General features: G+C 41.2%; 1 long non-coding RNA gene across 1 annotated transcript; it reads right to left on the reverse strand.

The window, feature by feature from the left end:
- Positions 1 to 15,036: 15,036 nt before the first annotated feature.
- On the reverse strand, positions 15,037 to 26,716 carry LOC122913950. Its single transcript, XR_006385754.1, has 3 exons — positions 26,645 to 26,716; positions 20,205 to 20,345; positions 15,037 to 15,339 (listed from the first exon to the last, which is right to left on the reverse strand). It is a non-coding gene; the product is annotated as an uncharacterized LOC122913950 (long non-coding RNA).
- Positions 26,717 to 27,387: the final 671 nt, after the last annotated feature.

Raw genomic sequence — 27,387 nt, forward strand, 5'->3', positions numbered from 1 at the left:
GCTCGGCTTTGCTTTCAGGAGCTTTTGTTCCCTGAGCGCTTTCCGTAGAGTTCCGGAGGACGGGAATACAAATGGCGGCCTCCTGGTCTCCGGCCCGGAGGAGCCGAGAGCCCGGGGCCCCGCTCCCCTGTGCGCCCTCAGCGAACAGCTCCCAGTAACTCGCGTCTGCCCAACCTCCGGCCGCGCTCCGAGCTCACCGAGCTTGCGACCGGTTCAAGGCAACTCCAAGCTGCGAGCTTACTGTCGCCTCTGTCTCTGCAGCCGGCTTTCCCGTTCCAATATCCGCAAGCTCTGCGACACTCGGACACCCCCGATCCTTCTGTGACCCCGCAGGTCCTGAGGTCACGCCGACCCCGTGTAGGCTTCGCCCCGGTTTAGCCTCTGGAGCGATGTCCCTCAGCGGAACAGACTTTTAAAAGTCCTGATTTTGTGCTCCGTTGCTCCCCCGCTTGCCGGGAGCCGGCCCCTCCCCCCGGGGTCTATCTTCCCGTCGCTTTGGATTCACTTCTCCGCCAGTCCTACCTTTCAGAATGTGGTTGTTTTTCTGTTTCTAGAATTGCTGTTCTTCTTCTCTTCGATCTGCCGATGGATTTGCAGGTGTTTGCAATCTTTAGATAAGCTCTCTAGCTGATCTCCTGCTAGCTGAGTTAGTCTCAGCCTGCTACTTCTCCGCCATCTTGACTCCTCCCCTATTTGGAATGTTTATCCCAATTTTTTTTTTCACTATGACAGTAAGCCAATAGGTGTTCGCCCACAGGACACCTTGCTGAGAAGCTTCCAGCAGTGGGCCAGGGGTGGTCTATGCACAGAGAGCTAACACAGTTGCATTGTTTGGTGTGATTTTTCTGGCTTCTTACCACGAATCTGCTCAGTAAATATCTTAATTCAATAAAGAGCTGTTTAGCACCTGCCAGGTAGACATCACAGCACTTCTGAGAGCAGAGGTCACATATGATGTGGCCCTATTATAGCACAGTTGATTGAAAGAAACAAAAATAGCCAAGTTGCATGTGATGCGGAAAGTATTCTAACTGCTTTTCTCCTGCTGTTTTCTGATGCAATCCTCACAACTACCACATTTTAGAATAATTTCCATTTATCAGAGGAGAAAATTAAGGTTTAGGCAAGATTTGTATCTTGCTTAACATCACAGTAAACTGCCAAGCTGGCAGATGTATTTAATGTCAAGCAGAGAAAGTCTGAACTTCTAATTTTCCCTGGAAATACTATTAGAAATGCTGTAGCAGAGCTCTAACAGAGTGAGTGGAAGAGGCTGACTATAAGAGGGGAAACCCTGGCACTGAGTGGGACCCTGAAGAAAATGCAGATCTTCCGCCCCAAGGGAGCTATCATCCAGACAGGAGTTACTGCGAGAGCAAAAACCCAGAGCTACTACTAGGACATCTGCCTGTTTGGAGTCTCGTGACTTGAGATTGGAAAATTACATAGAACAAAACTGAGGAAGGCTTTAAAAGGGTGATTGAAGATTTTAGACTTAGTTCAAGAAGGGGGCAAACTTAAAGATTTTGCAAAGGGACGTGGCAGGTTCTAAGCCATTGCCTCGGGGAGATAATAAGGGGCACAGTTAGACATCTGCATTTACTTAGCTTAACTCTTGCTCCAAAGGAATTCCTAATGACTTCATGTGCAACAGGCCAGAGCTTCTGCCCACTTGGCATTAGGGTGTTCTGTGTGGCTTTGTTTTGACAAACCTTGACCATGACCCCCTCACAAGAAGAAGAGCCTGGGTCACAACTCCCTTTGTGGCAGGAAGCCCTTTGCCTACTACTGTCAAAACCACATTCTCAAGGGAAGACTTTCTGTCTTGATCTCTCTCGCCTTCTCCCTTCAGGTGGTGGATGTCAAACTATTGAAATCTCCTTTGAATGTTTGCAGGAAGTTGGTTTTTAACCAGGTCTCAAGCAAGCCTAATGGGACCAGAAAACTAGAAGCAGGAAATCTTGTGGAATCCCCCAGCAAACCGGCTGTCAACTACTCCTCTTCCCACTGCCCTCCTCACTGAGAGCTGAGAACTCCACTTGGAAATCTTTTAGGACATTCCCAAGTGAGATGCTACTATTTCTCAACATTCTGATATGCACACACGACTTACTGAAAATGTCGGGGTAGGGTGCCTTGAGATGACAAAAGTCACATGAAATTATAAAATTTAAAAATAAAAACAGGGGCGCCTGGGTGGCTCAGTGGGTTAAAGCCTCTGCCTTCGGCTCAGGTCATGATCCCAGGGTCCTCCTGCTCAGCAGGGAGCCTGCCTCCTCCTCCTCTCTCTCTCTCTCTGCCTGCCTCTCTGCCTACTTATGACCTCTGTCAAATAAATAAATAAAATCTTTAAATAAATAAATAAATAAAAACAAAGTGCAAGTTAAATTCTTCAAAGATCAGTAAAGAAATGCAGATGTACCTGCTAATCTTTGTGGGAGCTGGGGAAGAAAAATAGGGAGGTGCTATTTGTTTTGGTAAACAAACATTTTTACTAAATCAGTCACAGGTAGTCTCTCTCATACAGGGTCCACACACACAAAACAGTTCATGAAAACCCCAACTAGAGTCAACCAAAGCACCCCTTATCTGGGGGAGAAGGTGTCATGGGGAAGTCAGTAAGTATATAACTGTTAGACTAAATTTAAGTATTATTTTTTCTTAACTTTTTTTTAAATTTTTATTCATTTATTTGACAGGGAGAGAGAGAGACACACAGAGAGGGAGCACAAGCAGGGGGGAATGCGAAAGGGAGAAGCAGGTTTCCCGCTGAGCAGGGAGTCTGATGCGGGTTTCGATCCCAGGACCTGGGATCATGACCTGAGAAGAAGGCAGATACTTAATGACTGAGTCACCGAGGCACCCCTATTTTTTCTTAACTTTTTAAAAAGTTGTGTTTAACTGTCTAAGGGAGCTAACAGAAAAGTAAAATAATTTCTTCCCCCAGTAGGGGTAATGAAAGCCAAGGGCCAGGAAGAAAGTTCTTAGCTTCTGTAGAGGACAGAAAAAAAGTCCTCTTTTCCTTGAGGACAGACAGTGCTGATGTGTGAAAGGAGAGGACAAGGGAGAGAAACTCTGAATTTCATTGCAAACCACATGGCATGAGCGAAATACATCCATTTAGGTTGAATTCACTGTGGGGACACCTACTTGAACTTCAAAGCAACTTGGTTCTCTTGAATTGAAAAGTGCTCTTAATTGAAAAACACTGTGTGTGTGTGTGTGTGTGTGTGTGTGTGTGTTTTTCCTTTACAACGAGTAAGATCTTTTCACTTCCATTTAAAACACCGGTACCCATTTCATGTTCTGTTCTTTAACCTTTTATTTTTCCTTAAAAATTTCATTTATTTATTTGACAGAGAAATCACAGGTAGGCAGAGAGGCAAGCAGAGAGAGAGAGGGAAGCAGAGAACCTGATGTGGGGCTCGATCCCAGGACCCTGAGATCATGACCTGAGCTGAAAGCAGAGGCTTAACCCACTGAGTCACCCAGGCACCCCTATGTTCTGTTCTTTAATGTATGGTTTCCGATTATGTTGTCAGTTGGAAATTCCTGGCTTCCATTTCTCAGTGTCAATGATGCCAAGCATGAGGAATTTTCAAGTTTAAGCTGAACTTTTTCAAGTCATTTCATTTTTGTTTTTCCATTCTCCTATTTTACCATTCACAGAAACTCTAAGAAGTTGGAGACAAACTAGAAAGATCCCTTGCTCTGTGACATTGAGTAAGCCTGCCTTCATCTCATCTTCATTTTCAACATGAAGCTCATTAGCAGGTGGCTGACTGGGAAATCTAGACAGAATTCATGAATGTGGCAGCCTGAAATCAAAGCTGATAGAGGAAGGGCCTCATGATATAAGGGTCACATCTATTTGTTTCCCTGGATTGGTATGTCCAATAGAAATTTACAGCTGGCCAGTAGTGTGGCGAGCAGAACACCACGTTAAGAGCATACTGGACTAGGAGGAAAGAAGGGGAATATCTGCATTCCATCTCCAGGAAAGTTAGAAGAGATGGTTTTTCCTTCTAACTGGCTATACACTATGTGAACATCAACACTATTGGGTTCCTGGGACTCTTGGCTTGTTCTAACTTGTTCACGGAACACAATTTTTTGTGCACCATCCACCTACTCAGAATTCTTCAGTCTCACTCCCTTGGGGCCAAGTTCAACTGCCTCTGTCTGATATTTAGAACCATGGACAATCAGGTCCCCATTAGTTATTCAAGAATTACAGACACTAGAATGCTGGGCACTGGAGGATGAGTAAAATTCCCTTGGCAAAGATGGTTAAGGAAAAGGGAATTTAGGTACAGGGCAGAGATAGGCAAAACTATGGAAGCTTGAAGGGCAAGGTGCATTTGGAGAATGAGAATTCATACAGTGTGACCAGATGGTAGGATACATGGAGGGACCCGAAAAGATGAACTCTCAGAGAGGTAGGATGGTTCAGTACAGGGTATTGTGAGCCACGCAGATGAGACTGAGTTTTGTTTCTCTACCCATTGGGGTAATCAACAAAGGCTTTTGCAAAGGAAGGTGTTATTATTGATGCTGGTTTTTAGAAAGGTGACTTTGTAAAAGGTGACTTTGTAAAAGTCACCTTTTAGAAAGTGACTTTTAGAAAGGTGAATGTCTAGATTGAAAGTGCCAGAAAAGGCCAAATAACTGCCAGAAGTCTTCTCAAACATTGTAATTCCACAAAAACATTCTACATTTGTTAGAAATTACAGAGATTACCAAGTGGCCCAAGACATCATCGTGAAAATATTTAGACAATTGGCAAACTCTTTTTCTCTATAAGCTATTTCCAAAGGAGATAATCTTTAATCCTCTCTTCCATCCAAATTATTCCCTGTCTTGGAAAAAAATGCCAAAAATGTTTGGGAAAAGGCACCCCACCCATGTCTTTTGGAAGGGCTGGTTATTTAGTTGCTACATGAGCCAAATTTTAATCCACAGGAATTTTCTCAGAAAAGATGTATTGCCAAATTCTCTTATAATATAATTCTGGTGGGAACCCATGGTAGGTATTGAATGTAAATTGAAGTCATAGAATATTAAAGAGGAAGGAGAATATTACCCACAAGAAATACTAAATACCACAAATGTATTATGAAGTATTTGACACTTTGTAAGTCCATGTTGAAGATTCATAGTCAAAAAGTCATGAGGATTTCAGAGTTTACATAATCTAGATTTCCAGGGGTGGAAATCTAGAAGGGTGGAAATCTGGGTGGCTCAGCTTGTTAAGCATCTTACTCTTGATTTCAGCTCAGGTCATGATCTCAGGATTGTGAAGTGAAGCCCTGTGTCAGGCTCTACACTGGGCATGCAACCAACTTAAGATTGTCTCTTTTCTTCCTCTGCCCCCAACTCTTTTTTTTTTTTAAAGCATAATCTAGATTTCTATCAGATGCTTATTTGGTCATGGAGATTCTTTAAGAACATTCCATAAATATTTTTGAGCACTTTGTGAAGCTCTGCAAACATACTGGTGAACAACACAGTCCCTGCCCTCATGGAGTTGACATCTAAAATAGAGAAACAAAAAGATAAAGAGGGAATTATCATAATATTATATCACATAATAACAGCTATGATATGAAAGTGTTTTGATGAAGGAAGTACACAGTGCTATGAGACCAAACAGGGTAAATCAGAGCTCAGGGGGTGCAGGCAACACATCCTTTAAGCAATGACAACTAAACTGACATCTAAAGCATGAGCAGGTCCTAGCCCAGCAAGACAAGTGGCCAGGGAAGAAAAGAGTGGTACAACTGTGAGCAGTGTTCTAAGACAATGACTCAGAGTCAAGAGAAAGAAGTGCATTCAGGAAACCGGGTAGTTCACCCAAGCTGGAATTTATATATTACCATGTGTGTGGAGGCAGAAGGGTGGAGTATCCACAGATGAAGCTGGAGAAGTAGGAAGGTGCCAGATCCCACCAAGTCTTGGAATACTTGCAACAGAATTTGGGTTATCTCAAGGGCAGTAGAGAACCACTGACTGTTTTTAAGCAGAGGAATCATGATCATATTTGAATCTCAGAAAGCTCACTCTGACCATGGAGTAAAGAATGAATTCATGGATGTGGGAAAGTTGGAGGTAGGATGCCCAGCATGGGAGGATGTGATAATCCTCAGAAGAGGCAACTGTAGCCTAGGCAAGAAGAGTAGAAACGAAGACAGAAAGAAATGGATCTGAGAGGTATTTCCAAGAGAACATACTCGAGACTATAATTGTTGCTCAGGGTGTGGAAAAAAGTGGAGGTGAAGGTAACCCCAGATCTCTGGCTGGACTAGTAGAAGTGGCTAGTGAGGGAAAGAGGAGAAACAGATGAAGAGGTGAAAACAAGGGGTTCAGTTTCACTCCTGTTAGGTTTAGTGTGTCTGGTAGACACTCAGAGAACCTAACATGCCTCTGGGTATATGGATCTGGACCTCAGACTGAGGTTTGAGTCATTAGCACACAGATGGTCATGGGAGACAATGTGTGTATGGAATGCTCAAGACTTCTTGGTAGCAGAACTCCCAAGCCTCTGTTAGTACTGCTTAAAATGGAGACAACTGCTCCATGTGTCAGTCCTTTTCACCACAGCCTTGTGATCCACAAAGCCTCTTTTGTTCCATATCTAGGACCTGAAGAGCATCTGTGTCTTTCATCATATGTAGAACCATTTGTCTCCTCTCAAAGACATCACAGTTTTGAATCAATTACTTTACTCATAGAGCTTACCTTGAGTCCATCATTCTTCCCCTTTATTTCTGATCTGGAGAAATCTATACAAATTTTGTGACATTACCCACATACAAGCATAAATGGAGAATCCGAAAGAGGAAAATGAGGACCTTTGGTTTCAGTCAAAATAGCTGAGTTATGTTTTAAGGGGATTTATTTGGGTTATATGATATTTAATTTAAATTGTATCCTTCCTACTCGCCTTTTAATTAATTCATCTTTTAGCTTGCCCTGACATGGTCAGGACTTATTTAGGTTCCCTTGTTCCCAAAGATCAAATTGCTTTTCTAAAGTACATTTGGTTTCTAAAACTTGGCATCTCTGAGCTTCTGGTGCCAATACAAAGAGCACATACATATTCCAACAATCCGTGGATTGTTGTTAGTGAGAGGCACCAGTCCTGGCCTTTGGGAGGAAGGGCACAGCACATTTCTTCATAGGGGGAAGTGATGGAGCTATTATTACTTTCAAGACATCCCTGGTTTGTCCATTCAGAAAGGCACAAGTCAGGCTCTGTGGCCCATTCAAAGGATGAGGCTGTGAAAATGGGTCCCCTGGTGACACTTGGACTGCCAGCCCTTCCCTTGCATCCACTCAGCAGCAGACGGTTCCCAGCACCCGAGTTTGTTAACCTTGACCTCTCCTGTCACCATGGAAACACAACACTGCCAAGGGAACTTCCTCTGTGATTATCATTCAAACTGTGAAAGAATAGAATAGAAAATAGAATAGGAAAAACACCCAGAAAATTTCATTGCCCATTTCATGTTGCCGTTCAGCCTTTTTCTTTAGAACAAAGAAGCTCCCAGCAATTTCTCTGAAAGTTTGGTGTTGGGGTGGAGGGGCTGAGGGTGGGGTGGGAAGGAGGAGTCTGGCCAGGACCTGCTGTGGCAGCTTAAAGTTTTACCAGCCTCTACTCTGTTTGAGGAATTGAGACTTACTTGCAGTATATTACCATACCTGGAATAATTTACAATTGCCCCCAGAGAATAAAATACCTAGGAATAAATTTACCAAGGAGGTGAACGACCTATACTCTGAAAACTATAAAACATTAATGAAGAAAATTAAAGATAACATAAACAAATGGAAAGATATCCCATGTGCATGGATTGGAAGAACAAACACTATTAAAATATTCATACCACTTAAAGCAATCTGCAGATTCAGTACAATTCCTATCAAAATACCCTAGTATTTTTCACAGAGTTAGAACAAATAATCCTCAGGTTTGTATGGAACCACAAAGGACCACAAACAGTCAAAGCATTCTTGAAAAAGAAGGAACCTGGAAATATCACAATCCCAGATTTCAAGATATTCTGCAAAGCTGCAATAATCAAAACAGGCACAAACATAGACACACAAATCAATGGAACAGAACAGAGAGCCAGAAACAAACCCATGCTTATGTGGTAAATTAATCTGTGACAAAGGAAACAAGAATACACAACAGGGAAAAGATAGAATCTTCAATGGATGGTGCTGGGAAAACTGGACAGCTACATGCAAAAAGCATGAAATTGGACCACTTTCTTACACCATCCACAAGAACAAACTCAAAATGGATTGAAGACCTACATTTAAGACCTGAAACCATAAAAATCCTAGAAGAGGGGGAGGAGTCAAGATGGCGGAGAAGTAGCAGGCTGAGACTACTTCAGCTAGCAGGAGATCAGCTAGAGAGCTTATCTAAAGATTGCAAACACCTGCAAATCCATCGGCAGATCGAAGAGAAGAAGAACAGCAATTCTAGAAACAGAAAAACAACCACTTTCTGAAAGGTAGGACTGGCGGAGAAGTGAATCCAAAGCGACGGGAAGATAGACCCCGGGGGGAGGGGCCGGCTCCCGGCAAGCGGGGGCGCAATGGAGCACAAAATCAGGACTTTTTAAGTCTGTTCCGCTGAGGGACATCGCTCCAGAGGCTAACCCGGGCAAAGCCCACACGGGGTCGGCGTGACCTCAGGTCTCGCAGGGTCACAGAAGGATCGGGGGTGTCTGAGTGTCGCAGAGCTTGCGGATATTGGAACGGGAAAGCCGGCTGCAGAGACAGAGCCGACAGTAAGCTCGCAGATCGGTGTTGCCTTGAACCGGACGCAGGCTCGGTGAGCTCGGAGTGCGGCCGGAGGTCAGGCAGACGGGAGTTACTAGGAGCTATTCGCTGAGGGCACACTGGGGAGCGGGGCCCCGGCTCTCAGCTCCTCCAGGCCGGAGACCAGGAGGCCGCCATTTGTATTCCCGTCCTCTGGAACTCTACGGAAAGCGCTCAGGGAACAATGCTCCTGAAAGCAAAGCGGAGCGGATCACTTAGCCCGGGCCCTGGTAAGGGCGGTGCAATTCCGCCTGGGGCAAAGACACTTGAGAATCACTACAACAGGCCCCTCCCCCAGAAGATCAACAAGAAATCCAGCCAAGACCAAGTTCACCTAACAAGGAGTGCGGTTTCAATACCAAGGAGAGCAGCAGAATTCCAGAGGAGGAGAAAACAAACCACGGAACTCATGGCTTTCTCCCTGTGATTTTTTAGTCTTGCAGTTAATTTAATTTTTTTCTTTTTCATTTTTTTTTCTCTTCTTCTGCTAAAATTTTTTTTAACTTTTACCCTTTCCTTTTTTAACGTTTTTAAACTAGTTTATCTAATATATATATATATTTTTTTCTTTTTTATACTTCTCTTTATTCGTTTTCTTTTTTTATTCTTTTTTTTTCTTTCTTTATTTTTGAACCTCTTTTTATCCCCAAATCAGAAGAGATCCCAATCTCTTCAATCTCTTTTTTAAATTCTTTTTTTAATTCTTGATTGAATTTTTAATTCAATCTCTTTTTTTAAAATTCTTTTCTTTTCTTTTTTTCTTTTTGAACCTCTTTTTATCCCTAAATCAGAAGAGATCCCAATCAGAAGAGATTGGGAGATCCCAATCAGAGGAGATCCCAATCAGAGGAGATCCCTCACCCATTCGTGAGGGGGGAAAAATCCCCCCTCACGATTTGGGATCTCTTCTGATTTGGTTAAAGCATATTTTCCTGGGATTGTTGCCACCCTTTTAGTATTTTACTTGCTCCTTCATATACTCTTAGCTGGACAAAATGATAAGGCGGAAAAATTCACAACAAAAAAAAGAACAAGAGGCAGTACCGAAGACTAGGGACCTAATCAATACAGACTTTGGTAATATGTCAGATCTAGAGTTCAAAATGACAATTCTCAAGGTTCTAGCCGGGCTTGAAAAAGGCATGGAAGATATTAGAGAAACCCTCTCCAGAGATATAAAATCCCTTTCTGGAGAAATAAAAGAACTAAAATCTAAACAAGTTGAAATCAAAAAAGCTATTAATGAGGTCCAATCAAAAATGGAGCCTCTCCCTGCTAGGATAAATGAGGCAGAAGAAAGAATTAGCGATATAGAAGACCAAATGACAGAGAATAAAGAAGCTGAGCAAAAGAGGGACAAACAGCTACTGGACCATGAGGGGAGAATTCGAGAGATAAGTGACACCATAAGACGAAACAACATTAGAATAATTGGGATTCCAGAAGAAGAAGAAAGAGAGAGGGGAGCAGAAGGTATACTGGAGAGAATTATTGGGGAGAATTTCCCCAATATGGCACAGGGAACGAGCATCAAAATTCAGGAGGTTCAGAGAACGCCCCTCAAAATCAATAAGAATAGGCCCACACCCCATCACCTAATAGTAAAATTTACAAGCCTTAGTGACAAAGAGAAAATCCTGAAAGCAGCCCGGGAAAAGAAGTCTGTAACATACAATGGTAAAAGTATTAGATTGGCAGCTGACTTATCCACAGAGACCTGGCAGGCCAGAAAGAGCTGGCATGACATTTTCAGAGCACTAAACGAGAAAAACATGCAGCCAAGAATACTATATCCAGCTGGGCTATCATTGAAAATAGAAGGAGAGATTAAAAGCTTCCAGGACAAACAAAAACTGAAAGAATTTGCAAACACCAAACCAGCTCTACAGGAAATACTGAAAGGGGTCCTCTAAGCAAAGAGAGAGCCTACAAGTGGTAGATCAGAAAGGAACAGAGACAATATACAGTAACAGTCACCTTACAGGCAATACAATGGCACTAAAATCATATCTCTCAATAGTTACCCTGAATGTTAATGGGCTAAATGCCCCAATCAAAAGACACAGGGTATCAGAATGGATAAAAAAACAAAACCCATCTATATGTTGCCTCCAAGAAACTCATTTTAAGCCCGAAGACACCTCCAGATTTAAAGTGAGGGGGTGGAAAAGAATTTACCATGCTAATGGACATCATAAAAAAAGCAGGAGTGGCAATCCTTATATCAGATCAATTAGATTTTAAGCCAAAGACTATAATAAGAGATGAGGAAGGACACTATATCATACTCAAAGGGTCTGTCCAACAAGAACATCTAACAATTTTAAATATCTATGCCCCCAACGTGGGAGCAGCCAACTATATAAACCAATTAATAACAAAATCAAAGAAACACATCAACAATAATACAATAATAGTAGGGGACTTTAACACTCCCCTCACTGAAATGGACAGATCATCCAAGCAAAACATCAACAAGGAAATTAAGGCCTTAAATGATACACTGGATGAGATGGACATCACAGATATATTCAGAACATTTCATCCCAAAGCAACAGAATACACATTCTTCTCTAGTGCACATGGAACATTCTCCAGAATAGATCACATCCTCGGTCCTAAATCAGGACTCAACTGGTATCAAAAGATTGGGATCATTCCCTGCATATTTTCAGACCACAATGCTCTGAAGCTAGAACTCAACCACAAGAGGAAGTTTGGAAAGAACACAAATACATGGAGACTAAACAGCATCCTTCTAAAGAATGAATGGGTCAACCGGGAAATTAAAGAAGAATTGAAAAAAATCATGGAAACAAATGATAATGAAAATACAACGGTTCAAAATCTGTGGGACACAACAAAGGCAGTCCTGAGAGGAAAATATATAGCGGTACAAGCTTTTCTCAAGAAACAAGAAAGGTCTCAGGTACACAACCTAACCCTACACCTAAAGGAGCTGGAGAAAGAACAAGAAAGAAACCCTAAGCCCAGCAGGAGAAGAGAAATCATAAAGATCAGAGCAGAAATCAATGAAATAGAAACCAAAAAAACAATAGAACAAATCAACCAAACTAGGAGCTGGTTCTTTGAAAGAATTAATAAAATTGATAAACCCTTGGCCAGACTTATCCAAAAGAAAAGAGAAAGGACCCAAATAAATAAAATCATGAATGAAAGAGGAGAGATCACAACTAACACCAAAGAAATACAAACTATTATAAGAACATACTATGAGCAACTCTACGCCAACAAATTTGACAATCTGGAAGAAATGGATGCATTCCTAGAAACATATAAACTACCAAAATTGAACCAGGAAGAAATAGAAAGCCTGAACAGACCCATAACCAGTAAGGAGATTGAAACAGTCATTAAAAATCTCCAAACAAACAAAAGCCCAGGGCCAGATGGCTTCCCGGGGGAATTCTACCAAACATTTAAGGAGGAACTAATTCCTATTCTCCTGCAACTGTTCCAAAAAATAGAAATGGAAGGAAAACTCCCAAACTCATTTTATGAGGCCAGCATCACCTTGATCCCAAAACCAGACAAGGATCCCATCAAAAAAGAGAGCTATAGACCAATATCCTTGATGAACACAGATGCAAAAATTCTCACCAAAATACTAGCCAATAGGATTCAACAGTACATTAAAAGGATTATTCACCACGACCAAGTGGGATTTATCCCAGGGCTGCAAGGTTGGTTCAACATCCGCAAATCAGTCAATGTGATACAACACATCAATAAAAGAAAGAACAAGAACCATATGATACTCTCAATAGATGCTGAAAAAGCATTTGACAAAGTACAGCATCCCTTCCTGATCAAAACCCTTCAAAGTGTAGGGATAGAGGGCACATACCTCAATATCATCAAAGCCATCTATGAAAAACCCACTGCAAATATCATTCTCAATGGAGAAAAACTGAAAGCTTTTCCACTAAGGTCAGGAACACGGCAGGGATGTCCATTATCACCACTGCTATTCAACATAGTACTAGAAGTCCTAGCCTCAGCAATCAGACAACAAAAGGAAATTAAAGGCATCCAAATCGGCCAAGAAGAAGTCAAATTATCACTCTTCGCAGATGATATGATACTCTATGTGGAAAACCCAAAAGACTCCACTCCAAAACTGCTAGAACTTATACAGGAATTCAGTAAAGTGTCAGGATATAAGATCAATGCACAGAAATCAGTTGCACTTCTCTACACCAACAACAAGACAGAAGAAAGAGAAATTAAGGAGTCAATCCCATTTACAATTGCACCCCAGACCATAAGATACCTAGGAATAAACCTAACCAAAGAGGCTAAGAATCTATACTCAGAAAACTATAAAGTACTCATGAAAGAAATTGAGGAAGACACAAAGAAATGGAAAAATGTTCCATGCTCCTGGATTGGAAGAATAAATATTGTGAAAATGTCTATGCTACCTAAAGCAATCTACACATTTAATGCAATTCCTATCAAAGTACCATCCATCTTTTTCAAAGAAATGGAACAAATAATTTAAAAATTTATATGGAACCAGAAAAGACCTCGAATAGCCCAAGGGATATTGAAAAACAAAGCCAAAGTTGGTGGCATCACAATTCCGGACTTCAAGCTCTATTACAAAGCTGTCATCATCAAGACAGCATGGTACTGGCACAAAAACTGACACATAGACCAATGGAACAGAATAGAGAGCCCAGAAATAGACCCTCAACTCTATGGTCAACTAATCTTCGACAAAGCAGGAAAGAATGTCCAATGGAAAAAAGACAGCCTCTTCAATAAATGGTGTTGGGAAAATTGGACAGCCACGTGCAGAAAAATGAAATTGGACCATTTCCTTACACCACACACAAAAATAGATTCAAAATGGATTAAGGACCTCAATGTGAGAAAGGAATCCATCAAAATCCTTGAGGAGAACACAGGCAGCAACCTCTTCGACCTCAGCCGCAGCAACATCTTCCTAGGAACATCGCCAAAGGCAAGGGAAGCAAGGGCAAAAATGAACTTTTGGGATTTCATCAAAATCAAAAGCTTTTGCACAGCAAAGGAAACAGTTAACAAGACCAAAAGACAACTGACAGAATGGGAGAAGATATTTGCAAACGACATATCAGATAAAGGACTAGTGTCCAAAATCTATAAAGAACTTAACAAACTCAACACCCAAAGAACAAATAATCCAATCAAGAAATGGGCAGAGGACATGAACAGACGTTTCTGCCAAGAAGACATCCAGATGGCCAACAGACACATGAAAAAGTGCTCCATATCACTCGGCATCAGGGAAATACAAATCAAAACCACAATGAGATATCACCTCACACCAGTCAGAATGGCTAAAATCAACAAGTCAGGAAATGACAGATGCTGGCGAGGATGCGGAGAAAGGGGAACCCTCCTACACTGTTGGTGGGAATGCAAGCTGGTGCAACCACTCTGGAAAACAGCATGGAGATTCCTCAAAATGTTGACAATAGAACTGCCCTATGACCCAGCAATTGCACTACTGGGAATTTACCCTAAAGATACAAACGTAGTGATCCAAAGGGGCACGTGCACCCGAATGTTTATAGCAGCAATGTCCACAATAGCCAAACTATGGAAAGAACCTAGATGTCCATCAACAGATGAATGGATCAAGAAGAGGTGGTATATATACACAATGGAATACTATGCAGCCATCAAAAGAAACGAAATCTTGCCATTTGCGACAACATGGATGGAACTAGAGCGTATCATGCTTAGCGAAATAAGTCAAGCGGAGAAAGACAACTATCATATGATCTCCCTGATATGAGGGAGTGGTGATGCAACATGGGGGCTTAAGTGGGTAGGAGAAGAATCCATGAAACAAGATGGGATAGGGAGGGAGACAAACCATAAGTGACTCTTAATCTCACGAAATAAACTGTGGGTTGCTGGGGGGAGGGGGGTTGGGAGAAGGGGGGAAGGTTATGGACATTGGGGAGGGTATGTGCTTTTGGGTAAATTGGAAGGGGAGATGAACCATGAGAGACTATGGACTCTGAAAAACAGTCTGAGGGGTTTGAAGTGGTGGGGGGGTGGGAGGTTGGGGTACCAGGTGGTGGGTATTATAGAGGGCACAGCTTGCATGGAGCACTGGGTGTGGTGAAAAAATAATGAATACTGTTTTTCTGAAAATAAATAAATTGGAAAAAAAAAAAAAAGAAAATCCAAAAAAAAAAAAAAAAAAAGAAATCTAGATCCAACTGCACACTTGGAATTGTAGATATACTGTGTGTGTGTGTGTGTGTGTGTGTGCACATACCCCTTAGAACTGGGCCCGCAGCTTTCTTCATAAATTCTACATCCAGAAAATTTTAATAATAACTTATTTGGTGCAGCATCTTCCTTTAACAGACCAGGAGTATGACGTCTGGAGAGACCAAGTCCTTCTCTGGATTATTCTCTTCTTTCTGCTGCTCCTCTTGCTCCTTTCTCTGCCTCTTCTACCTCTCCGTTTTTCTCTTCCTAAAGTGACAAAGGTGCATAGTTTGAATTTTGCATTGGTTTGAGTGAATGTTAAATAAGAGTGTTGAGTTCCACAGGTGAGGCCCAGTGCAGAGAATGGGAATGACGTTGGAAGGGCACATGGGCTCACAGGGAAGTTAGAGGATCAAGAAATAGGCAAATGATCTCAGAAACACTGGGGGTTTTGGTCAGCAATGATTGCAGAGGCCCTGGCCAGCCAGCAGTCAGGACCACGTGTGTTCTTAATGTGTGTTCTTAACTAGGCCACTAGTTGCCTTGGAGAGCGAGCTTCCCTTCTACCTCCAGGAGTGGAGGAGATCAACTGCTGCTGATGTTGGGAGCCCCCCCCCCGCCCCCCACACGGTTTACCAGGGACAGAATGAGACAGGAAACTTGGCAAGTTCTCAGAGCTCTTGCCCAAATTTGACTCTGTCATCCTCCTCCTCCAAGAAGGAAAGGTGTACTATACTCACCTTGATGGGGTAAACACAGTGTGCTTTCATTTGTGATGTTCTATCATGTGCTGCTGTTTGTTTGAAACCTTGAAGTCTCTAAGCATGGACTTTGGAGTCAGGCGCCGGTATGTCTTAGCAGTGGTTCCAACACTGCTGGCCTTGGGCTAGACTCCTAATGTCTTCAGCCCTTGGTTTCCTCATGAGCAAAATGGCGACCACAGTAATGCCCCTTTCAAGGGATGGTTATATGAGTTAGAGAAACAAAGGCACATAATGTGTCTGATGTGGAGTCTAACATGGTCATGGCTTCCAACTACTTCTCCTCCAGCCTCTGGCTCTGTTTTGACAACACAGACTGGCTCAGAATGTAGAGAATGTTGAAAGGAAGGAAATTTTTTGTGTTCTTCGCTCTAGACTTAAGAATATAAAGTGGTATTTAAAAAAATATTCAAAACTCATTTATTCTTTCTTATTGAGCTTCTTAGGTGAATCTGGAGAGGGACAGCCAGGAAATTTGGTGTCACAACACCCACAGGTAAAATGCACCTCATGATTTCAGTGAATACATAAAGCAGCATTTCCTCAGTGTAAGGGCCTATTTAGCCAGAGCAGCTCCATTTGGTTAAACAGTGATTTTGTTGTTTATACAGTAAAACTTAAACTGTCCCTGTCCCCCCTTCCTCCAGGGGACTTACTTAAAAACAAGTCCCGGAAACCAGTCCCAGGTAACAAAGCCCAAATACAAGGGTGGGTCAGGCCAGGTGGAGGTATTCAATCAGTGGGGGCGCATACTGTCTCCCTAGCTACCAAGGAGTATGGGCCCTGCCCTTTGGGTGCCTTTTGGGCGCCAATTCTGACCAAGGTGATAGGCTAGTTCAAATATCTAATATAGAGTAAATTGTGATTCAATTGGTCACTTATGTGTGACCTAGCATGATTATGCAGCTTTCTCTGTGTGTTACAATCTCATTGGCCACCTGTGCGTGGCCAGGCCCAACCACATGGCCTTTGCCCTTAAAAGCTAGTCTGTAAGGCAGAAAGGGGTCGCCTCTTTGCAAGAGACAGCACTGGCCGGTCAGTTTGATTCTCGATGCTTGGTGCAAAATAAAGCTTTGCTTGACCTTCGCTTTGTATCAGTCTCGCTCCTTTGATTACGGACCCAACACTAAGGTTTTCTGACTTGCCATCTCCTTTTATAAAGTAAAATCTTGCAAACCCTCTTAAGAAGTTTATTAATTATTTTATCATTTTTACATGACATTTGTTCAGGTGTTATTTTAAATTTATAGACATATTTTAGATCTATGTTCTGAATTCTTAAGCTAGGTGCTGAGAATATGGGTATTTATTACATTATTGTCTACTTTTTGGTATTCCCTAAGTATTCCATCATAAGAAAATATTATACCAGTATTTCATTTTTAATAGTCTAGTAATTATTTGAAGAGGACATTTTTACAACATTTTCATTTATCAGGTGATATACACTCTCTGATTTATTTTAACTTAATTCTATATGAAAAGGAATGATTTATGGACAAATAAATTTTAATATGACTTTATATCATATTTGACTTAGGGACCAAAAACATATTAAAATGAAATGAAGTCTAACTATATATTCTAGAACCAACAATTGCTTTCACAAGTTGATGGTTGAAATGTCTTTTTTTTTTGAACTTACAAAAAAAATAAACTGGTATCCATTTTTAGATATATATAATTTTCAGGTTTTGTTTCTAAATTACAAGATGAGAGAGACAGTTCCAGGCTTTCATTTGCAAGCGTTTCTCCACAAACAACACATTGCAGCTGTGGAGAGGCTTTATTCTCAATAGATGGAAAGTCAAACTGCATATAATCACAGCTATCTTTTGTATTTTAAACACTGTTAATCTACAGTGACCTCCTGATGTCTGATACAAGAACTGTGAAAGCTATCTATGGATCTAGAAGCAGTGTCATTTTTGTATTTCCCTTCAACTTTCTCTATTTCAACAGGAAAATTCCTCACAAATTAAACAATGGATGATGAAGAAGAAAAGCAAAATAAAATGGTATATGGATCAAAAATGTCGGGTCAGCTATGGGGGTTCAGTGTGGGACAAATATCTGAGCAAGTCATGAAAGCCTTCATTGGGTGTCCACCAAATCCTGTGTGCTCACAGACATGGACATCGGGACCAACAATGACATGAGCCCACTTTAGATTCTTTTCCATGTACTGGACTTACGCCCCTTCTATTCTAGGCTCTGGGCACTGGGAGAGTTTTATACCTCTTCTTATCTCCAGTGGTATCTGGGTCAAGTGTGGCGGGGGTAGACATTCTTTAAGTGTTAGAGACTTAATGGACTTGAATGACTTCCACTGAGTGGCAGCTCAGACAGTAGAGGTGGGGGAGGCGAGAGTTACACATCAGAGTCAATGAGGATCTGGAACTAGAATAACAGAAGGCTGGCGTGTCAACTACCAGGCATGGGAATCAGAAGGGACACTCAGGTATTTGGCCTGCCCCTGACACTAGATGCACCCCTACAGAAAGAGGACAGAAGCCAGGGCACTGCCCCTGCTGCAATGCTGAAAGAATTAGCTCTGTTTGTCCAATAAGTGTCATTCCTAATGGACATGATGGTAACTGTTCACTGATAAAGGAAGAGAGGAGCTGAAGGAATGAGCTATGCCTCACCCGACAGGCGGAGTACACTGACCCCAGGTCCAGCATTGCTCTGAGTCCAGCTGCTGGTTACTGTAAGTATGATTCAGGGACCAATATTCAGGCCTTGGGAGGGAGGTTTGGCAGCAAGAGTAGGAGCCGGCTGACCGGAGAGGCTCAGCATTTTCTGCGTGAAGTCTGACTTGATCCTGGAAGCGTGGGTGGGGCTGGACCTGCGGGGAGCCTCAGCAAGGACAAGAGAGAAGGGAGGCAGAGGCTGGCAACAAGCCTGGCTCAACGGAGAGCTCCTCTGTGGTGGTTCTTCTCTTGTTTTTCCTGAAGCCAATTGATCTACCTGATGCATAAATAAATTTTTGAACTTATTCTGTATTTTAAAACCTGTTCACTGAGTGTGTTACAGACTGAATACCAACTGGTATTGCAATAAAAATTTACGCTGAGAATAAATGATTTCTAAGATGTGGGTAAATGACTCATGTACATCAATTTCTATCCGAAGCAGTTAGGCTTCATAAACTACTTCTTGTTTTGTGTATTTTGAAGCTATTCTGTTAGATGCATACAAGTTTATAAATACTGTCTCTTTGTGATAAATCGTTCCATTTATCATCACATCATGACCTTTCTTTATCCCTTACAATTATTTTTGCCTTAGGATCTATTTCTTTCTGATGCTAATGGAGCCACTGGGGTAACTTAATCTGCAGTTGGACTTTGAGCGAGTCTGTGTCCTCATAATTTAAGTGTGTTTCTTGTAAACATCATGTAGCTGAAAAACCGACATCCTTTTTTTCAACAAAATTTTATTTCATTTACACTGACTGTGATTATGGAAGTATATGAATTCATCTCTATCATCTTACCTTGTGCTTATATTATTATTCATCCTGCTTATTCATCTTATATTATTATAATAATATAATATTATTCATCTTATAATATTATATTATTATTCATCCTGCTTTGCATATTTTATCCCCTTCTACTTTTATTTGGATTGAAGAACATATTTTTGGTTAATGTTTTCTTCAAGACATTTGGAAGCCATCTATTTTATTTCCTTAAAAATCACCTTTAACTAAATCTTTACCTTCTTGCCAGAAAAACACAAAGATCTTAGAAATCGTAATTCCACTCACTCTCCTCTTTTACATCATTTGCTACATCATTTCTATACCCTCAAATTAGGCACTGTCATTGCATTGTTTAAGTCAGTATCTGAACAGACTTTTTCACATTGGTACTAGTTCCATTGCTTACTGTTCTTTCTGGTGTTTCCCTTCCATTCCTATCATCAAAATTTCTTCTTCCTGTGATTCAGTCTTTAGAAGTTCCCCCAGGGAGACTCTTTCAGTGATAAACTCTGTTTTTTTGATTGCACAAAAATGTCTTTGCTCTTCTTCTTAAGAAACAGTTTAGCAAAGGGTGAGGTTACAAGTGAATAGTTACTTGCTGTCTGCACATTGAAGAGATCTTCGCTTGCAATGGGTTTACATGCGTTGAATTGGATCCCCATGTTCACTAACTGACTACAATTCAGAATAAGGATTTTTAAAAAATCAATACACTATTGCCTACACTGTAATGGAATCCAAATTGTTTACTATAAAAAATCTATTAAAATTATAAGTTAAAACCCTCATCCTTCAAAAAAAAAGGCTTTGAATTGGCTATTCAAATCTGGGAGATTTCATGGACACATCTCAAGAATTTAGTGGGGAAGATACAGACTTACATATCTTTAAGAGGAGAGCAGCTCTTTCATGAACATTTTCCTTGAAACTTCTTATCTTGGAAGAGTAGAAGTGGCATCGTAGAAGCTGTCAAATGTCCCCTTGCAGTAATAAGTAAACTTGGTGTAGATTTTCAGCAAGTTCTTAGAATTAGCAAAAAAAATTGTTTAAGACAAGTTGAAAAATATAGTAACAATTCTGTATAGTCTTAATATACTTTTCATTTTTCATATATATATTTCTCTTTTTTTATTATGCCAGGGGGAAGAATTCACCTTTTTTCTCTGCAAATACTCTTTTTGTTAACTGACTGTAATCATCAAATATCAAATGTGTATTTGATTTATTAATCTAGGTCATTCCATCTTAAAGAGAAATAGGCAGGTTGCCTATGGTTTGTGGTGTGAAGCCCACTTCAAAGTGTACGGTTCACTTTCTTCCTTTTACTATTTTTCCTTCCTTCTGTCTTTCTTTCCTTATTCCTGTGTTGTTGTTGTTTTAGAGATAGTAGATGTGATTCACTTTTTGTTTCAAAACAAACTGAAAAAACCTCTGTGTGTGTTGGGCTTTTTAGCTTTCAATTCTACTTCACTTAACGTAATACAACTTTTTTATATCTGCTAAGATATGAAGTCCAGTAGCAGACACAAGGGAAGAATAGAGAGAGCAGTGGATGTTCAGGCGAAAGCTGGGGGAGGTGGAAGGCTTTCCACAAAGTACATCAATCACATGGAAAGTGAGTTATACGTTAAGAGAGGAGACCTCTGCTCTCTCATTCCTTGTATTCAGTTCAGGCCTGGAGCTCCATCCTGAAGCCTCAAACCATCAAGAGTCCATTTTTCATTCACTTTTTCTTATGTCCAGGGTCATTACTGTGGTCAGCACCATCTCTGAAACTTGCTTAAACCCAAGTTTGCTGCTTTTTGACCCGCTCTCTGCAATGACCTCAAATACACCTGACCAAATCACACTTCTGCTTAAAACCCTTTGTTGTATTCTTATTTGTTGATCCTTCAAGTGTCTGACACATAGTGATTACTAAATAAATGTGTGTTTTTTACAATAAGATAAAGAAGAGAAAGGAAATGAGAAGTAATGGAGAGATTAGTACATTAACTTACACAGTGAATATCTGAACACCCACTATGGGTCCAGCACTGAGCTTGCTGTTCACAAGAGTGAACACAATATATGTAGGGCTCCTGTTGGGGGGGGGGCTTGGTTCTCACTCATTCCACCAAAACAAGTACACAGCTAAAATGCCCAGCCCCTGACTATGGATCAGGTATCATACTAAGTGTTCTACTGAAGTAATCTCCTTTGGTTTTCACAATCAGCCACAATGAGCTAGACACTCTTACTATGACCATTTTGTTCAGAAGACAACTGGGGCATCGGAAGATACAGTAATAGGAGGTAGTGTAGGATTAGAAACTTGACACAGCAGAACTCTTTTCCTAACTCAAAGCCATAGCGTACAGTCATCATCTGGTTCATTAGAACACACCTACAATTTCTGCAGTGATAAGGGAATGCTCTCCAGCAGAGGAAATCAACCAGGGTCTGACTGCAGAGAACTGACTTCTAGAGTTGGGCATGGGTACAGTCAGCACTGGATTTTTGGAAGCCTCTAGAATTCCTGGTACATCGTAAGAAAAGGGATTCATTTCTGTACCCCTTAGCCCTCTGCCTAAAGCATGTTGACCAAGTTTGTTCTTAGCTCAGGATTTTCAACTCAAGAATTTACCCAAGTACCTATTTTGCATTTTTTAAATCTTTAAAATTCTGGTTTTAATAACTTACTGTATTTGTACCCTTAGAAATTTTGTCCATTAATCATTTTCACATTTCTAAAATGTTTTAATAGTCATTATCCTTAATACTTTTTATTTATTATTACTCGTTTTTTTATGATCTTTTAATTAAACTTTTAAAGATGCTTTTACTTTCCACTTCATTTTTCTAAGTTTGCTTCCTCTTTTATTCCTCTCTACCATATCCCCAACTTCAATTTAATTTTATTAGTAAAGGTGACGAACTAAACGTGGCTATGCCTTTTTAAGACTTTAAGATCAACTCTTGCATAAATCAGGGGAAAAGACCTAGTGGAGCATGAGTCCCAGGACATGTTTCTGGAGATGGTTTCTGCCCAGCCACTTCAAGGCACAGAGTGGGTGGGCGGAGCTGGGCAGGGCTCTGTGTGTGGGGTAGGGTGTGAGTCTTGAGTCCTGAGTGGGTGTGTCAGGAAGTCAGGCTCTTGTCTCCGCTCCTTCTCTAACTGCACTTGTGACCTTTGGCAGACCCCTTTCTCTGCTCTTCTCAGCAGTAGCAGGAAGGGGCTGAAATAAATCATTTCCAAATGGGCCTTTCCAGCTTTGTTATTGTGTGTGCCCTATGATTCAGATGGTAGGGGATTAGCAAAACAAAGCCAAGCATTTTGATGGAGCCCTATTAAAGTGGCATATCAAATTATCAAAACACTGCTTTTTATTACTTAATAATGTTCTCAGAAGAAATCCTTGATGTATCCCTGACCCTATGCCTAAGGCTTGCCCTCTTCCTCAGCCTGTGAACCCCATCAAAGTATCCCTGGCAAAATGGTAATGTGAAAATAGCACGAGCCCTTCGCAGAATGCCAAGGTTTCCAGTTCTACGGAACTGGCTTTGGATTCTGGGCACAACGGCTCACTTAGCCCTTGGCTGTGTGGTCTTGGGAATGAGACTTTTCAGCCTCGGTTTCCTCCTTTGTAAATTATAGTCTTGACACTGAAGACATTAAGCTTAGAAATAAAATGTGTAAAGCGCCCATGCATGCTTCATCACATCTAGAAAGGAAATAAAGCTTAAGGTAGTTTAATGGTCCCAAAAGAGCTTCCTAAAAGAAAATCATCTGTGTTTCACTAGAAAGTTTTTAAATCATGGTTTCTAGGTTAGGAGAGTCTTGGGTTTCAGAAGGGCTGATGGCCGCATAGACGGGGAAGAGATCAAGGGCTTAAGTGGGAAGGAAAAGCAGAGATCAGACCATCAGACAGTCTGAACATGAACATGTACTGAACAACTTATCAGATGCGCAGGAAGTAGGAAATGTTTGTGAAAAACAAGCCCTCATGTCTCCCTCACTCCTATCCCCAGATGAGAGCCCTTGCTTCTGAGTCAGAGCTGAGAATCAGCGTTTAGAAGTGTTCTTGCTCACCGGGGGCAAGTCCTGGTATGACACAGCAACATTACTCTTGAGCTCTGTGGCATCCTGGCCTCGTCTGGTTTAGAGGAGTCTCAGCGAGACTCAAATGTGGCTTTGTGTCAGGACCAAACTGGCTAAAAGGCCCAGAGATGAAACATACGTTCCTCTGGCAGGAAGTTTTGGAACACTTGGTGAACTTCTTAAGAAATAAGATAATCCTGTTGGGTTGTCTGGTTGCTGAATTCCTGAGGCAAAGTAAGCGATGAGAGTACTGGGGTATGCATGTGTGGGGAGGGTGGGCTGAAGCTGGCTGGATGAAGATGACAATGGTGGTGATGATGACTTCTTGAGAACCATAAAGAGAAAAGTATGCATTCGGGTTCTAGAAAACTGTCCATTTTCTCAATTTTGGTATGGTCCTCTACCCTCAAGAGAAAGCTTTACATGGATATTTATCTCACTTTGAATTTTTATTCACTTGGAAAAAATAAATGGGCACCCATGAGATATTACAAGCTATTGTAAATGTTCAGGATACCAAATCAGGTAACACATGACCATTCCTGAATTGAGTTGACAGTCTTATGGGGGTAAAAAACCTGTCTGTGGGCAGCCCATGGTACAATCCAATGTGGTGAGGGCCATTACAGAAAATTGAGCAAAGTACTGCAGATGACAGAGGGCAGGTCAGCCATCTCACAAAAAGTCACAAGAAGTCTTCATAGAAGAGGTAATATACTTCAACTAGTTTCTTATAATAAAGATAACTCAGGAAGTGAGAAGGGGAGAGATTTTAGAAGCAAAGCTTGTACAAAGAAGGCACAGGGTCAGAAATCGATGTGGCATAGAGCCTAGCATGGGCTGGGATTTGACAAGAAGGACTTGATGGCAGGAACTTAAGCTACAGGATAGAATGACAGATGGAATCAGTCTAGGAAGGCACTTGGATGATAGCCTTCAGGCTAAACTAGAGAGTTTGGATTTTATCTGTGAATTCCAGGAAGGCCAGGAAAAGTTTTTATTGTTTTGCTTGTTTTTCTTTATTAACCTGGGATGGAACATAGTGGTTTTGTTTTTAGTAATACACATTCAACGGAAGAAAGATGTTTAATCAGTTGCACTCAGGAGACTTTGGAGCAAGACCATTTCGCTAGCCATTTTATCTCTTAAAGTTAAGGGTCTGGTCTTGGAAGAAGGGGTAAACAACAGAGTTAGAGAGAAGAGGCTGGAAGTAAGTCTTAATGCTGAGGTGGAATAGGATATTTGATGACAGAGCAGATGGGAGGATGTCAGATGAGCTGGAGGGAGGTCTTGATGATGGCGGCAAGAGTCAATTGTGAAGATGGGCTAAGTGGCCATACCATAAATTGATATGAAAAATTACTTCATTCCTTGTTATATACATGCTCTCTTGACATGACATGTTTTTGTTCATACAAATGCAAGAGAGAGTATACACCTAATATTTTTATGTGGGCAAAGATATTTTGCTTTCTGGCATCTGGTTCCAGCTTGCTTAAAGGTGTAGGACATTACACATGCCAGAGGTGATTACCAAAATTCATGACCTTCTCTTCTTCCTGGGCATATGGCTGGACTTCATGTCCCAGCTTCCGTTACAGTAACATGTGGCCTGTGATTGGGTTCTAGCCACTGGCACTTGAGCAAAAGTGATGTACACTGACTTCAAGCTTGGCCCATAAACCTCATGAGGCATTCCTCCACACTCCAGCTCCTCCTCTGGCAGGTTGGAAGGGAGGCAACTTCTGTGGCATTAATCAAAGCTACAAGGTGAAGGTTATGGAACCTCCAATAGTCCAGGTCCCCGGGGTGACACTGCAGCGGCTTTTTGTCTACTCGGTATCGTTTCAGGAGTTACAAATAAGCATCAGTGGGCATCTGTTTGTTGCAGAGCTTACTCTACCCTAACTTTTATTTTTTAATTTCTTTTCAGCGTAACAGTATTCATTGTTTTTGCACCACACCCAGTGCTCCATGCAATATGTGCCCTCCCTAATACCCACCACCTTGTTCCCCCAACCTCCCACCCCCCGCCCCTTCAAGACCCTCAGGTTGTTTCTCAGAGTCCACAGTCTCTCATGGTTTGTCTCCCCCTCTGATTTCCCCCAACTCCCTTCTCCTCTCCATCTCCCCATGTCCTCCGTGTTATTCCTTAGGCTCCACAAGTAAGTGAAACCATATGATAATTGACTCTCTCTGCTTGACTTATTTCACTCAGCATAATCTCTTCCAGTCCCATCCATGTTGATACAACAGTTGGGTTTTCATCCCTTCTGATGGAGGCATAATATTCCATAGTGTCTATGGACCACATCTTCCTTATCCATTTGTCCACTGAAGGGCATCTTGGTTCTTTCCACAGTTTGGTGACCTACCCTAACTATTACACCAAGTTATCACACTGATTTGTTAATTCAGTAGGTATTTACTGAATACTGATTATGCACCAGGCACTGTATTAGGTGCTGGGGACAGTGTGTGGAGCAAACTATGTGAGCATCTTGCTCTCAGAGAGGCATGGAGCTTATAGCCCAGGAGGTAAACTCTGATTTTACATGTTTCTGCTTAGAGTGACTCAGTGTACTATTTTACTATATCAAAGTACATTTTTATATTGAAAAATCTCCCTTCATATAATAGTGATTTTTTGAAACCATGGTGAGTGTTACTACCAATTTGAGATAATTTTCACAATAACTGAGCACCAACATGCAGTGGTGAGAGAGCTGATTTGTGAGCTCTTTCCAAGTTTCTAGTCACTTTAGAAATTTTATATTTTATTAGTGTAATTGCAGAGTTTAAAGTTACCTATATAATGCAATTTAGGTTGTCAATATCACCAGCTTAGTGCCTCAGCTTACGTTTCTGTTACTAGAAAAATGTTATTGTGACCTTAATAATAGTGAGAATTAATAGTCATCTATAAGAACTTCTGCTTATGAGAAAAGGTTTTTAAATTGGGTGTGTTTATATATTAGATGAGGAGTAGAACAGGTCTGGGGAGGTAGATGCAGGTGGGGAGTAGCACCTGGTGGATACCATTTTGAATGGGTTATACTGCAGTTGCCCACCAGACATTCAGGAGGATCTGTGCCTGGTAGCCCGCTGATTTCTTGATTTGGGGGGTCTCTTTGCAGGTTGAAGTAAAATAACTACTGGTGAAGATCAGATTAAAGACACAAAGAGAAAAAAAAGGACACAAAGAGCGGGGATTGAGACCCTGGGATACAGGTTTCTTACCTGGGAGAAAAGTCCCATGAGTTGCTTGGCATCTCTTGACCCTCTCTTCAACACTTGGTGAGCTCGAATGCTACATAACAAATTACAAATGTAGCACTTAACACAGCATGACACTTCTCATAATGAGAACTGAATAATGCATTGTCATATCATTATATTATATACTTGAAATTAATATAATTAACTATAATATTACTATTACTTATATCAATAATGATATACTACTAAATTTAATACTGTATGTTAATTATGCTTCAATTTAAAAAAAAAAGCAATTATTGATAGGTTTAAAAGAACATACACTTATTATCTAAGAGTTCCTGGGGGTCAGGAGTCCAGGCACAGCCTAAGTGTGTCCCCTACTCAGGGTCTCACAAGGCTGCAGTGAAGGTAACACTGAGACCACAATCTTATCTGAGATTTAACTTCTCTTGAGAGCTCACTGGCTGTTGGAAGAGTGTAGTTTCTGATTAGGTCAGGCCCACCTAGGATAATCTCTTCTGATTAGTTTAGGGCCTATAAAATCCCTTCAAGTTTGCCATAGAGCACAAGCTAATCATGAGAGTAGGGAGGGACATCCTATCATATCCACAGGTCTGCCCACACTCAAGTGGGGGTGATTACACAGAGTATGATTATCAGGAATTGAGAACCTTGGAGGTTATCTTAGAATTCCACCCACCACAAAGGCCGTAGATATATTCATTTATAAAACAACAATTTTTTGAGTGCCTACTATTTGC

This window comes from Neovison vison, chromosome 7, assembly GCF_020171115.1.
Source record: "Neovison vison isolate M4711 chromosome 7, ASM_NN_V1, whole genome shotgun sequence".
NCBI lineage: Eukaryota > Metazoa > Chordata > Mammalia > Carnivora > Mustelidae > Neogale > Neogale vison.